Below are 12,803 nucleotides of genomic sequence, written 5' to 3'. Positions count from 1 at the left end.
ATGTGACATCATATGTATACTAGCTAACATAATACAATCATAAATTAACTATGTGTTGGTGAACTGTCACCTAACCCTCATCCACTGTCTTCCTAAGAAGTGGATTCTTACTTTCAAAAGGACGAAGTGGAGAAACATATTATTAGTACATGTATTGATTTTCTATCGCTACCATAAAAAATTTTCACAAACTTAGTGACTTTAAGATAACACAAATTTATTATCTTACAGTTCTGGAGGTCAGAAGTCTGATAGGGGTCTCACTGCACTAAAATCAAGGTGGCATCAGGGCTGTGTGTCATTCTGGAGGCTCAAGGGGGGAATCTGTTTCCTTGCCTTTTCTAGCTTCTAGAAGCTGTCTGCATTCCTTTTCTCATGGTCCCCTTCCTCCATCTTCAGAGCCAGCGACGTTACTTCTCTCTGAGTCTCTCTCCCGTAGTCACATCTTCCTCTCTCTTCTGTCTCTCTTCCACTCTTAAGGACCCTTGTGATTACATTAGGCCCACACAGATAATCTAGGATAATCTCCCTATTTTAAAGTCAGCTAATTAGCAACTTTAATTCCCTTTTGCCATGCAACCTAAAAGATTCTGGAGATTAGGACATGAGCAGCTGTACGGGGCTATTATTCTGCCTACCACACTATTTATTTTGTAAATATTTTATCTGGAAAGAACTTTGACAAAAGCAAAAATGGAAAATCAAAATTCTTTCTCATTTCTTGGTAATAAAGGCTTAAAGTACTACTGGATAATTCCTAGCAATATTCTTTTTCATGGGAAAGCAGCAACACCTAGTGTCTTTCCATATAAATTTCAACAGAAAACATAAAGTATCCTGTAATTAAAAAGATAGAATAGAAGATGCAGCTCAGTGACTGATGGTGGAGAAAGGAAATTCTCACTCACAGAATGAGAAGGCTGGTGAGTCTCTGCGTGTTCTTTAGACTTTGTGTGAGCTCCTACATCCATCCGTCCGTCCATCCATCCAGCCAGCCAGCCAGCCAGCCAGAAGTATTTTAATTAATTCTGTTTGGGGCATGGCATGATACTGGACTCTGTGATAGATGTGGAAAGATAACATGATCCCCAGCCTCAAATTCTTCCAGTCTTATTGAGCAGATGAGAAATACCTGGCAATGAAAGGCTATGTACCCATTTATAAAACACTAAAGACTTAATGGCCAAGTTCTAATTAGGCTCAATTGTGCATACATCAAAACCCAAAAGAATACTAGTGTAAACAGCAGAGAAGTTTATTCCTTGCTCATGTGAAAGAATCGGTGCAACCACAGTTCGGCAGTTCCTCAAAAAGTTAAATAGAGTTACTGTATGACCCAGCAATTCTACTCTTAGATATATATCCAAGAGAATTGAAACATACTTTGATACAAAAACTTACACTAATGTTCATAATAGCATTATTCGTAATAGTCAAATGGTGGAAACAACTCAAATGTCCATCAACTAATAGATGGGTAAAGAAAATGTGGTATATTCGTACAATGGAATATTATTCAACCATAAAAGTACTGATATATGCTACAACATGGAAAAACCCAGAAAATATTATGCTACGTGAAATAAACCAGACACAAAAGGCAATTGTATGATTCCATTTATATGAGATGTTTAGAAGAGGTAAATCAATACAGACAGAAAGCAGATTAGTAGTTGCTGGGGGCTGGAAAGTAGGGAGGCTAAGAATGGTAGTGACTGCTCGTGAGTACAGGGTTTACTTTGGGGGTGATGAAAATGTTCTGGAATTAGGTAAGACTGATGATTGAACAGCTTTGTGAATACACTAAAAACCCCAAAAACCACTGAATTATACACTTTAAATGGATGAATTGTTTTGCATGTGAGCTATATCTCAATAAGGTTACTAAGAAATCCTAGGACAATCAAGGAGGCGAAATGAATAATTAGAGGATAGGAAGAAGAGATTGGAAAAGTACCTCCTGTTAGCTTTCCTTCCCTCCCCTCTGCTCCTTCTGCAGGCCTCGGAGTGGTCACCCCTTTCTTTCCCATATATTAAGATCTCCTTGCTCCCCCATCCAGTACTAGGGTCAGCAGAATGTTCACTATTTGAGGCTGGCCTGGCCCTAGACAAGGAGAGATGGTGGCTCTGTTCTCAATGGAGATAAAGTAGAGAATATGCTGATGGAAATAGAGAATGGAGTAGAATTCATGTCCCGTGACTCCTGAGGGTGTCCCCACTTGAAAACCATCTCTGGTTCTGGGAAACGACTGTCCTTGATTGCACAGGGGAGGGACTCTGTGAGCCTGGTACATCTCTGTGGCCCACCACGCAGTTTATCCATCTGTTTGGAGAACGAAGAATCTTGGGGTGGAGTGCACAAAGGTGCTTATGACCCTACTCTCCCTGGTGGATGTCCCGGCTCCCCTGGCTGGCCTTGCTCTGGCTCCTCAAGCTACTCACTCTCCTTCCAGTTCCATTGATAGAGCAGTTCCTCGTTAACACACATTCTGAGATCTCCTTCCCAGGCATCTGGCTTTATTATTATTATTTTTTTTAGGCAAGGCAACCCTTGGTTGACCTCACAGATTGCAAGGACCTTGACAGCTTACAATCCCTTATTATTATTTTTTTTTATTATTATTTTTTATGCCTACAGCACCTGGTCTTCCTAGGTGGTCTCCCATCCAAGTGCTAACCAGGCCCAACCCTGCAGATCAGACAGGATCGGGCTTATTCGGGGTAGCATGGCTGTAGACATCTGGCTTTATTCTTCATCTGTTTCCTCTTCCTCTCCTTGTTCTGTACAAACCAAGGTACTTTTTCTTACAGGACAAGATACCATCCTCACACCACTGTAAGAGTTATTTCACTTGTTCTAATAGAACTTTATCAACCATGCAGATTGGGTCAGGCCCCATGTATTACACCCTGAGTGACTCATATCTTCCCCTGTGACCTTCCTCCCCCTGTTCATCGATTCCTAGGTAGTGTGGAGATGCATGACAGTTTAGTCTGAGATGGCAGAGCCATTGTAAAAGGTAGTGTCCCAACTGTCACAGCCCAGAGAAGTGGAAGGAGACATGATGACTAAGTGTAATATGGTATCCAGGATGGGTCTGGGACAGAAAAAGGACATTAAGTAAAAACAGAAAATATGAGTAAAATATAGACTTTAGTTAATAATAATGTATCAATATTGGTTCATTAATTGTGACACATGTGCCATACTAATGTAAGATGTTCATCATAAAGAAAACTGTGTTTGGAGTATATATGGGAATTTTATTGTTTTTGGAAATTGTCTATAAACCTAAGATTATTCTAAAATTAAAACTTTATTAAATCTCCCCAAAATATAGTGTCCCTACCCTCATCAGAGCATTCTGCTCTGGCTTGGCTAGACCATTTTTAAAAAAGAATGTCATCCAGTATGTCTCCTTTGAAGGGTAGTTATTGGATACCTGTATCATCGGGCAGTACATGGAGAAGTTCCATTTACCTGTCTGTAAAAGACAGAGTTTTAAAGTCGTGGGTGAGTGGATAGGAAGATGAGAGCACTGGAGCAGAAGTGCACATTGTGGTCCGAGGGTGAGTGAGGACTTCAAGGACCATGAGTGACAATGAGTGAGTTTGCGGTAACCCTGGGTGATGTCCCAAGGCCCTTAGGGAAGAGTCGACCCATGAAGGGAGTTGAGGTAAGTTTTGCATCTGCGGCAGAGCCAAAGTCAGGATCTGAAAGTGTTGCCAGCCTTTGTGCCAAACTTGAGAGTTTAGTTTGAGAATGGGTAGGGGCCGAGGGTATATACACTGTGCAACTGGGTCAGTAGGAGCAGATTCGGGGCCTTGGGTTCTCAGGCCTCTGATTGTGTGCACAACAGGTGAGTACACTTCTCATGACAGACTGTGAAAGGTAGACTGACAGCCTGGTCAGACGAGATGCCTCTGGAACTCCTAGCCTCGGGCCGGGCTGAGCCCTTTGAAGTCTCTTAAGTGGATGGAAAAGTAGTCTTTTTCTGTCTCTACCCGCTACCCTTGAAGCTAGGTTCTGATACGTTCCGGCAGGCTGATGAGCCTAGAACCTCCTGTCTGACCCACAGTCCCGAGTCCTGCTCCTTGAGGCCCTCGCGCTTCCATCCCCACCCCCTCCCTGCTTATATTAACCACGTTGGGTCAGAGTCCAGGCCAGCAAACATCTCCATGAAATCATAAGAAAGACTGAAAATCTACGAGGGTCCAAGGGGCATTTTTTTTCAAACTTAAAATGTTCATGGATCCAGAAGTAGGCTGGGGAGTTGAGAAGTGGGATGAGAACCCACATAATAACATTTATTTCCAAACGTGGTGTAAGGTTATCTAATTTCAGCATCCTGTTGCTAATCATATTAAAGTCCTGACACTAGAGGCCCAGGAATGTACTGATGAAGATGCTTGGATGGATAATACTGGCTATTTCCCCTGGTATATTGATGCCCAGTTTGTTTTTGAGACATCCAGTAATGATTAAAAGTGTCCCCCTAAGCAACTCTGGGCTCAGCTCTGGCACTCATGTCTTAATTAGGTGGGTTTTGACTCATCATTATTTAGTTATCCATCTTTTTTTGTCTTAACAGAATGTTTTAGTTGCTTTATGCAATTAGAAGGAGGAAGCTCACAAAAGTCATCACATTACAGAAGAGATATGACAGAAAAGATCATTAACTCTATCTTACTGTACAAATCCAGCAGTAATTAAGAATTTACATAAACAGCACAGCTTAAATTATTTAGCTGACAATCCCTAATAACAATACCAGCAGTGTGGTGCACTTAACTCTTCATAAAAGTAAAAGTGATTAGTTTGCTATATAACTTAATCATCATAAAAATGTAATTCCCATAACAACATTTGTTATTACTGCCTTGTAAAAGGGCAGATTAAAGACGGAATTTTGACACATCAAATTGCACCGCAGGACAACAGCCAGAATAGGCGGTTCCTCCAGCAGAGGGCTGGTGCCCACGCTGTCCCCTGGCAGCGACAATGCAGATGAGTCGGGCAGAACCACATTTAGTAAGTTCTTATCGTTTTACTACCTGGGTGAATTCTAGGAATAAATGCTGCAGAAGCTAATTCTTTCAGGAGAGGAGTGATTCTAAAAGATAATGGAGGTTCACATGAGAGATTTGGGGGTATTTAAACATGTCTGCTTAGCAAACAATTCACTGCAAACATCGGGCTCCTTGGATGTGTGAGAATGTGGGCCAGAAGCTAGAGACAAAGGTGGTGAGACACTGCTTCTGGCCTCCAGGAGCTCTTTCTAGCCCTGGATCTTTAGTCACTGATGTCTAGTTTCCCGGGCACTTGGTCACCTGCTAGAAGTTAGGTGTAGTCATGTCCCTTGCTTTGACCTGTAAGAACTCCCATGTGATTCTTTTACTTCCTCATCCCTCCTAACAAGTGACCAGTGAGTTTTCTTCTTAACCCATCCAATCTAACCCATCCTGCCAATATAGAAAGTAAGACTTCCCATTGCCCAGGTGATGGAGCATCAGTGAGATGACCGATGCAAAGTCACAGCAGTTAGTATATAATAGGCCTCCGTAAAGGGTATTTTTCTTCTCTCTTTTCCATTTTAAAATCTCATGAAAAATGGGAATTCTTATTTCTCAAAAGAAAGCTAAATCTATGTATATTTTTACTACGGCAATGTCTAGACATTTTATATACAGAGATTTTTAAATTCGAGGGTTGGGTAATGGCAGGGCTGATTTTATAGTTATCATAGGTGACAGAGTCTGCTAATTGCCTCCCAATATTTATTCTCCTCTTCTTCCTTAGCAACAGCATTTCAATATTTAGGTGGGCATATCGTGCCTCAAACTAAAAGGTATTTGCCAAGTTCCCTTGCAGCTATAAAACCACGTGACTGTTAGACAGTAAGATGTTTAAAGGAAGTGTGTGAGATTTCTGTAAAGGCTCTTTTTTAGGAACAGAGTACTCCTGTTTTTTCCTTTGCTACATTCTGCTGCCTGGGATGTAGATGCAATGACGGAAGCTCCAGCAGCCCCTCTTGGACCATGAGGATGTGGATCCCATACTAGGGATGGTGGAGAGTGAGCCGAACGGCACTTGGGTCGTTGGTCACTTAGTGGAGGGCCATACAGGTTATGAACTATATTTCTGGATTTCTTCTAGATTAAACAAAATATATTTCTAATTTGTTTAAACCACTGGCTTTTAATTTTTTATTTTAATTAAACTAATTAATTAATTAATTTTTCAGTTGTGGTAAAAAATAAATTTACCATCTTAACCATTTTTAAGTGTACAGTTCAGTAGTGTTAACTATATTCACATAAAGTACAGTTTTTTATTTACATGAAGCCAAACTTAATTCTAACTAAAACTTAACTAGAAATTCTTTTAACTGATCTTCAGTCAACAAACTTTCTAAATTCACAACACTCTCCATTTCTTCAGCAAAGTGTACTAGCTCTTCCCATCCCATGAATGCTCCTGGCTACTAAACTAGTCTCTCCAGCAGTAGTTCTCAAACTAGCATGTGCCTCAGAATCACCTGGAGGGCTGGTTGGAACAGAAATTTCTAGACTCCACTCCCAGAGTGTCTGATTCAGTAGGCCTGGAATGGGGCCCGAGAATTTTGCATTTCTAATCAGTTCCCAGGAGACGCTGATACTGCTGGTTGGGGGGTGGAACTTCTTTGAGAACCACTGACCTAAGTAAGGACACCACAGTCTACTGTCCCTGTCAGTGGAGCTGATCCCGTTACCAGGAATCAATCATGTTTGTCCTCAAACCTGTTTATACGTATTATACTTGTGATTGTCTCTATAATTGTAAGAACGCAATCCTGTTTCTGCTTCAGCCTGTTTGTATGTAATGTCTTTGTGATTGTAATTTAATTAAGTATTACACAAACCTATGAAAAAGTAATTCAAAAGGAATTGTTCCTGTGAAACTAAGCTGAGTGCTTTGGAATGACTTAATATAGGTGCTCACTAAAATTATGCTCCCAGTTTAAGTTTGGTAGGGGAACTTAAAGATCAGGAAAAAAATCTATAAAAATTTAGAGGAATTATGCATTCGAGTTGCTTTAAAAGGATCTTAAATTCTTATTTTTTTTACTTTAAACAAAGCAAGTCTACAAATTGCAAATGATATGGTTAGTCGATGAGATCCAGTCTTTAAAAAAAAAAAAAAAACTCCTTTGGGAAATTGGCAAATGAACGCATGCTTAAAATAATATTCTAAAGTAAAACAAAACATTTAAATCAAAATGAAATATTTAAAGTATGTTTCCTTCTTCCTTGTTTCCAATTAACTGATGGTCTTAGCCTGGATTACCCAAAAGCGGAGCCTGTGGAAATGGCTTAAGTGCTATTACTTTAACGAGGAATGCAATCCAAGCAGGATGAAGAGAAGGGGAATGAGGTTAGGAGGAGGGAGAACTAATACAGAAATGCCCAGCTGAGTCGCCTGCACTTGGAATCAAGTGTGAGTGATTTCTCGCTAGTACGGAACCGTTTTCTGTCGAACGGAACCGTTTTCCGAGAGGCTGTGTAAATGACTGCTTTCCAGGACGGTGCGTCCGTAGTAAGAAGGAAGAACTTACTTGTCTCTTATCTCACATTGGTTAAAAGTTTGCTCCACGGGTGTTAATGCTCTCGCACTTCCAGTGAGGCACGCGTGGGCGCCTTCTTGGGCCAGTGACCCACGCGGTCGTGCAGAGCCTGTGCTCAGAAGGGGGCGCCACTTTTGGGGTTTGATGCCCTGTAGTCGCTGCCTTGACGGTCTTAAAAATTTTATTTCTGAATTTGTGTTTTGTAAGTGAAGTCTGAAGGACAATGACGCATGCGCTGGGGGGCTTGGAGCTTCTGCTAGCAAGTGGTCTTATCTTTTCCCTGCCTCCCTGGGGTGGGTTCTCAGCAGCCTGCTCCCCTCCACTCCAACCCCAACTATTACTCTCTGCCCCCATGGAGACCTGGATGCCAGCATGGGGAGAGCCGGATCAGGAATAAGTGCTGTGTGCATTGAGTCATGGGGTGGGACCCTAGGTACTTGGGAGAGTCTGCTCTCACCCAGTGCTTGAGGGAAAGCAACATTAAATAACAGGTAAAATATACCAGGACTGGTCAAAAAAGACACTGGAAGAAAGAAAAGAGCTTTTTTCTGCTTTTTGAACATGTGACCTCACATTTTCACTTCTACTGGGCCTTGCAAACTATGCAGCTAGCCCTGATGGGCACTAAGTGGGTCTGTGGGCATCATGCCTTGGTGCCAGTAGGGACATCCTGGGGCAGGGAGTAGGAGTGTGCAGCATGGGCATGGGGCAGGGTACTACCAAGTTTTCTCTGCCTGAAGTGGGTCAGGCCACACAGAGGAGGTCACTGCAGTTGCAACTGTGTCTGGAATAATTGGCCAAAGCCCTCAGGACAGGTGAGACCAAGAAAATCGGGACGGGCACATAAGAGGTGCTGATATTGTTCTTCTCTTGTGTCTCTCAAATCAGCTCTGCCCTCATGCTATATCTGGCTCTCACACTATGATGACATGTGGCCTTCCTTTCTGTAAAAATGTCGTTGTCTTCCCTGAGAAAGGAGGCGCAAGCTCAGTCATTTGGTCACCTTCAGGGTGGTAGCCAGCTATAATTAACAAAAAGATTTGAGGTAAGAGAGCAAAATGGACTGTAGTCTGCGATGCCACAGCTTGATCCTTGGTTCTAATAGATTTTAATTGTATCGATCCTCCACCACTCATTCTAGATTTCTCTCTCCCTTGGCCGATACTTTGCCTGGTCTGGGTTTCTTTACTGGTAGAGTGACTTAGACCTTCATCTTGGAGGGATCTGAATCCTTAGTTGCCTTAGCTTGATCAGGTACTGGTTGCTCAATTTTCCATCAGTTGTTATCATTGGGCATGGAAGCAACAGGAGATACCCCAGTGAGCCCCCTGGGTTTCAGATTTACTCTTCCTGACCCCATTGTGTAGCTTGGATCCTAGTAATTGGAAATAAACTTGTGTATTTGCCTGTTTGTCTACTGGAATGAGGAGATGAAAGTGACCAAGGAGGAGTTGAAGCTTCGAGGTTAGTAGAACTCTACTGTTTTCCTTGGTAGAAGTATCCTCAGCCAGGATCAGGATTTTTAATGGCAGAGCCTAAGGCTAAAGGAATGGGAAGTACAAATTCTGTGAGCGAGTTCCTGGGAGTTATGGTGAGAAGGGTTAATCCTATTTCCATCCATTGGTTCTTGGTCTTGGGTATTCTAGCTATTGGAGACACAGAACCACATACTGCCTTTTGGTTCAATGCCTGAACCATGTACTGGAATAAAGTGTAATAATCCCAGCACCTTAAATGAGTCCTAATAGGCCATTACACTGTCCATTAGCCTGAATACTTCAGGGTGATGAGGCATATGATAAGACAGTCCAGCCTGGTCATGTGCCCACTGTCACGCTCCCTCTGCTGCAAAATGGGTCCCCGGACCAACGCAATATTTGTGTAATATAAAGCCAAAAGAATAGTCGTGCTGTTGGAGGCATTGTGGAGAGGAAAGAAAAACCTTATCTAAAGCAGTCAAATCTGGAAGGAGCAACTACTGTTCCACTTAGGGTGGAGAGAGATATAAGTGTAATTCCTTGAGGAACAGTGTCACGTTAATATCTCAATGTCAGTCTCCGCCGTTGGCAGGTTGGATGTTCATTCAGCAGTGGTAGTAGCTGTATTAATCTCAGTGAGGGGTAATGTATGCTGTTTAGCCAGCCCATCCAGAGTGTGCTAGCATGGATAGAGGCTATGGATATAGCATATATCTATTGCACGAGCACTGTGGTGGCCAAGAAAGAAAGTCTGGCTAATGTCCATAAGACGAGTCACCCTATCCGTCTGGTTGGTGAGATCCTTATCTGGGAGGTACACTGTCTAGTGAGCATTAACATGAGAGACAAAGATCTGAACACTTAGCGTCTGCTTCCTTAGATCCATCCACATATCTCTTCCTCAGACCTCCTTATTCTCAATATTGTAATCTTGTTTCTTTTAGGACTTGACCCACTGCCCAGAAATCTGTATATCTGTACTTGAGACCACTCCATATGGAGTGGATAATCAAGTACACTGCTCAGCTCTGCTTACAGGGAGAATCTCCCTTTATCACCCTTTACACCCACCTTGAGTAATGTAGCTGCAGCCTTTTATTTTTTAATTTTGTTTTGTTTTATTTATTAGTTTTATTTTGTTTTGGTTTTGCATTAATATATTGTTACTGACCCATCTATGAACCAGGCCTGAGTTCTTTCTTCCTCTGTTATTTGGTGTTAAGGAATCTTCTATGAGGCTGTGGGAGTGAGTTGGGGAAGAGGTATTAATGCAATAGAGGTAGGTGAATGGGAATCTGGGCTACCTGTTCAATTTACTCATATCTTCCGGACTTGCCCAGGCCCAATCCTGAATATACCATTTTCCATCAAATAATGGATTGCTGCACTTGCTTGAACTCATGAGTCAGTGATTCTAATGATACCCAAGTTGATGAGCAATTCTCATAGTCACTTGCACAGTCAGTTGGTGTCCCAAGGTCATTCGTTTCCTACTACAGCTCAGTGTTTCCCCAGAGCTCTTTTTCAAATGGAACATAGTTTTTGATCACAGAAGCCAGGTGGTCCTGTTTTATAACCCTAGCAATTTGTGCTTGGTCTCCTGCCGAGGCTTCCCAGAGACTCCACACAGCATTCTTATCCACCACAGAGAGTTCTAGCACCACTAGATCTGCTGAGTGGTCAGGTGGCAGAGCAGCTTGAACCTCTGCTTGGACTCTCTCCTTCTGAACGCAATCCCAGGGAGAGGAGTGAGAGACAAGCGAGAGTGAGGCAGGAGGGCAGAGTGAAGAATTATGAGCATGAATTATTCAACTGGACACCACCTGAATGTAGGAGCGACTGATTTCTCAGTCTTGTGAGATCATTTTCTGACAGGCTCTAATTTTTTTTTTTTTTTATAGAACAATCCGTATGAAGGTGGAAACAAGAACAATTTCTCTGTCAGCTGCCATCTTGCCTCATTCAAAGACTTCCCTCATTAGGCGTTAATTTCCTCATGTTTCCCCATTGCACAGATGTGGTAGCCGAGCAGGCCAGCCTCAGTAGGGCGGTCTTGAGGAGAAGCCTGGGGGTTGGATGTGAGAGATGTGGGGCATGGGCACAAAAGTAGGTGCTGTTGGATTGTGGCAGCTGGGTCCAGAACAAGTGACTAAAATGCCTAGATTCAATTGAGACCAACAGCTTTGAAGGAGCACGTAAGAAATGTTTGATTTGTCAACCAACTACAAGCTCCTGCTGAACTGGATCAGAGGACTTCTGCTCCATTTATCTCTGGGATGAAGTGTCTTAATCAGAATTATTACCTATGACTGTCATTTACTCTGTCCCAATGACTCACAAATCTCATTTTCAGCCTTGACCTTTCCCTGCAGCTTCAAACTCATGTGTCCACTACCTACTTGATCTCATCACACGGACATTTAATAGGGCATCTCAAACGTAATGTCGCTGTAACAGAACTCTTAATTCTTCTCTCACCCCACTAGACTTCCTTCTCCTTCAGCGAGTTGCTCAATTCTAACATCTAGAAGTTAAAACTTGTTTCTCTTTCCTTCAGTACTCTCCCCTTGACTCATCCCCATTTGCTCCAGTACCAAACCTTCCAAGATATACCTTGAATCTACTTACTTTTCTCCATCTTCACTACGACTTCCACTTTGTAGTCACCTTTACTTTTGCTCTTACTAGTTTAATAACCTCCTAATAGTTCTTGCTCCACTTAGAATGCATTAGTCATACAGCAGGAGGAGAAATTTTTTAAAAATGGAAAGTAGATCATGTTACCACTGTGCTTAAAACTCTCCAATATGCTTCCTCCTATAATTAGCATAAAATCCAATGGTACACGTGGTCTGGTTCCTGCTCACCTCTCTGACTATCTTACACCACTAGCTTCCTCTACCACTGCATTCTAGCCATATTAGCTTTCTTTCTATCCCAAGTTTTGAAGACTTTGCCCCAGCTGTTCCTTCTGCCCAGAATGCTCTTCTCCCTGACCTATGCATAGCTAGTTCTTCTAAAGAGTCTACTCAATCCAGCATAGCCCACCCAGTTTCTGTCCCATCACTGTATTTCTAATTTTCTTTTTGCTTGTTTATGGTCACTCCCTGGCCCCATTAGAATGTGAGCTGCATCAGAGCAGAGAATCTGTCATTCTTTTTCACTTTTGTATTTACTGCACTTGGAATAGTGCTTGGCACAAAATAGGAACTCAGTAAATATTTCTTGACTTGAATGCATGAGTACTGATACTTGTGATGGAAGAATTTACAACTAAAACAAGGCTTCCTCCTTGCAGATATAAAATGCCTGAGAGACATGTTTGTCAAATAATTTTTTAAAATGACATCCTGTTTTCCTATTTGACTAAAGAAAACATAGAAGCTGTTTTAGAGGACAAACAGTTCGGGCCCAATGGTCAGATAGGTAAAGTAGGCTTTCCTATGGAGGGTTCAGATTTGGGGTCTATTGGTGCAGCTAACTGCCAGGAGCCTCATGGCTAATTTTAAATTGACCACGCTGAAGCTAATTCACGTATGTAGCGCAGAGATGACCAGAGCCTCTAGGAGGCCAAGAGAACATCTTCCAAGTCCCAACCTGTGCTAGTGAACTTAGTCTGTTATATAGAAAGCAGGTAATGTAAGAAACTTTATTTAGAACCGTTATGTTACTATTGTTTGCATTCTCTGCAGCGGTCTCCAACCTTTTTGGCACTAGGGAC

This window comes from Pteropus vampyrus, unplaced genomic scaffold, assembly GCF_000151845.1.
Source record: "Pteropus vampyrus isolate Shadow unplaced genomic scaffold, Pvam_2.0 Scaffold33, whole genome shotgun sequence".
Classification (NCBI taxonomy): Eukaryota; Metazoa; Chordata; class Mammalia; order Chiroptera; family Pteropodidae; genus Pteropus; species Pteropus vampyrus.
This window is presented reverse-complemented; position numbering follows the sequence as displayed.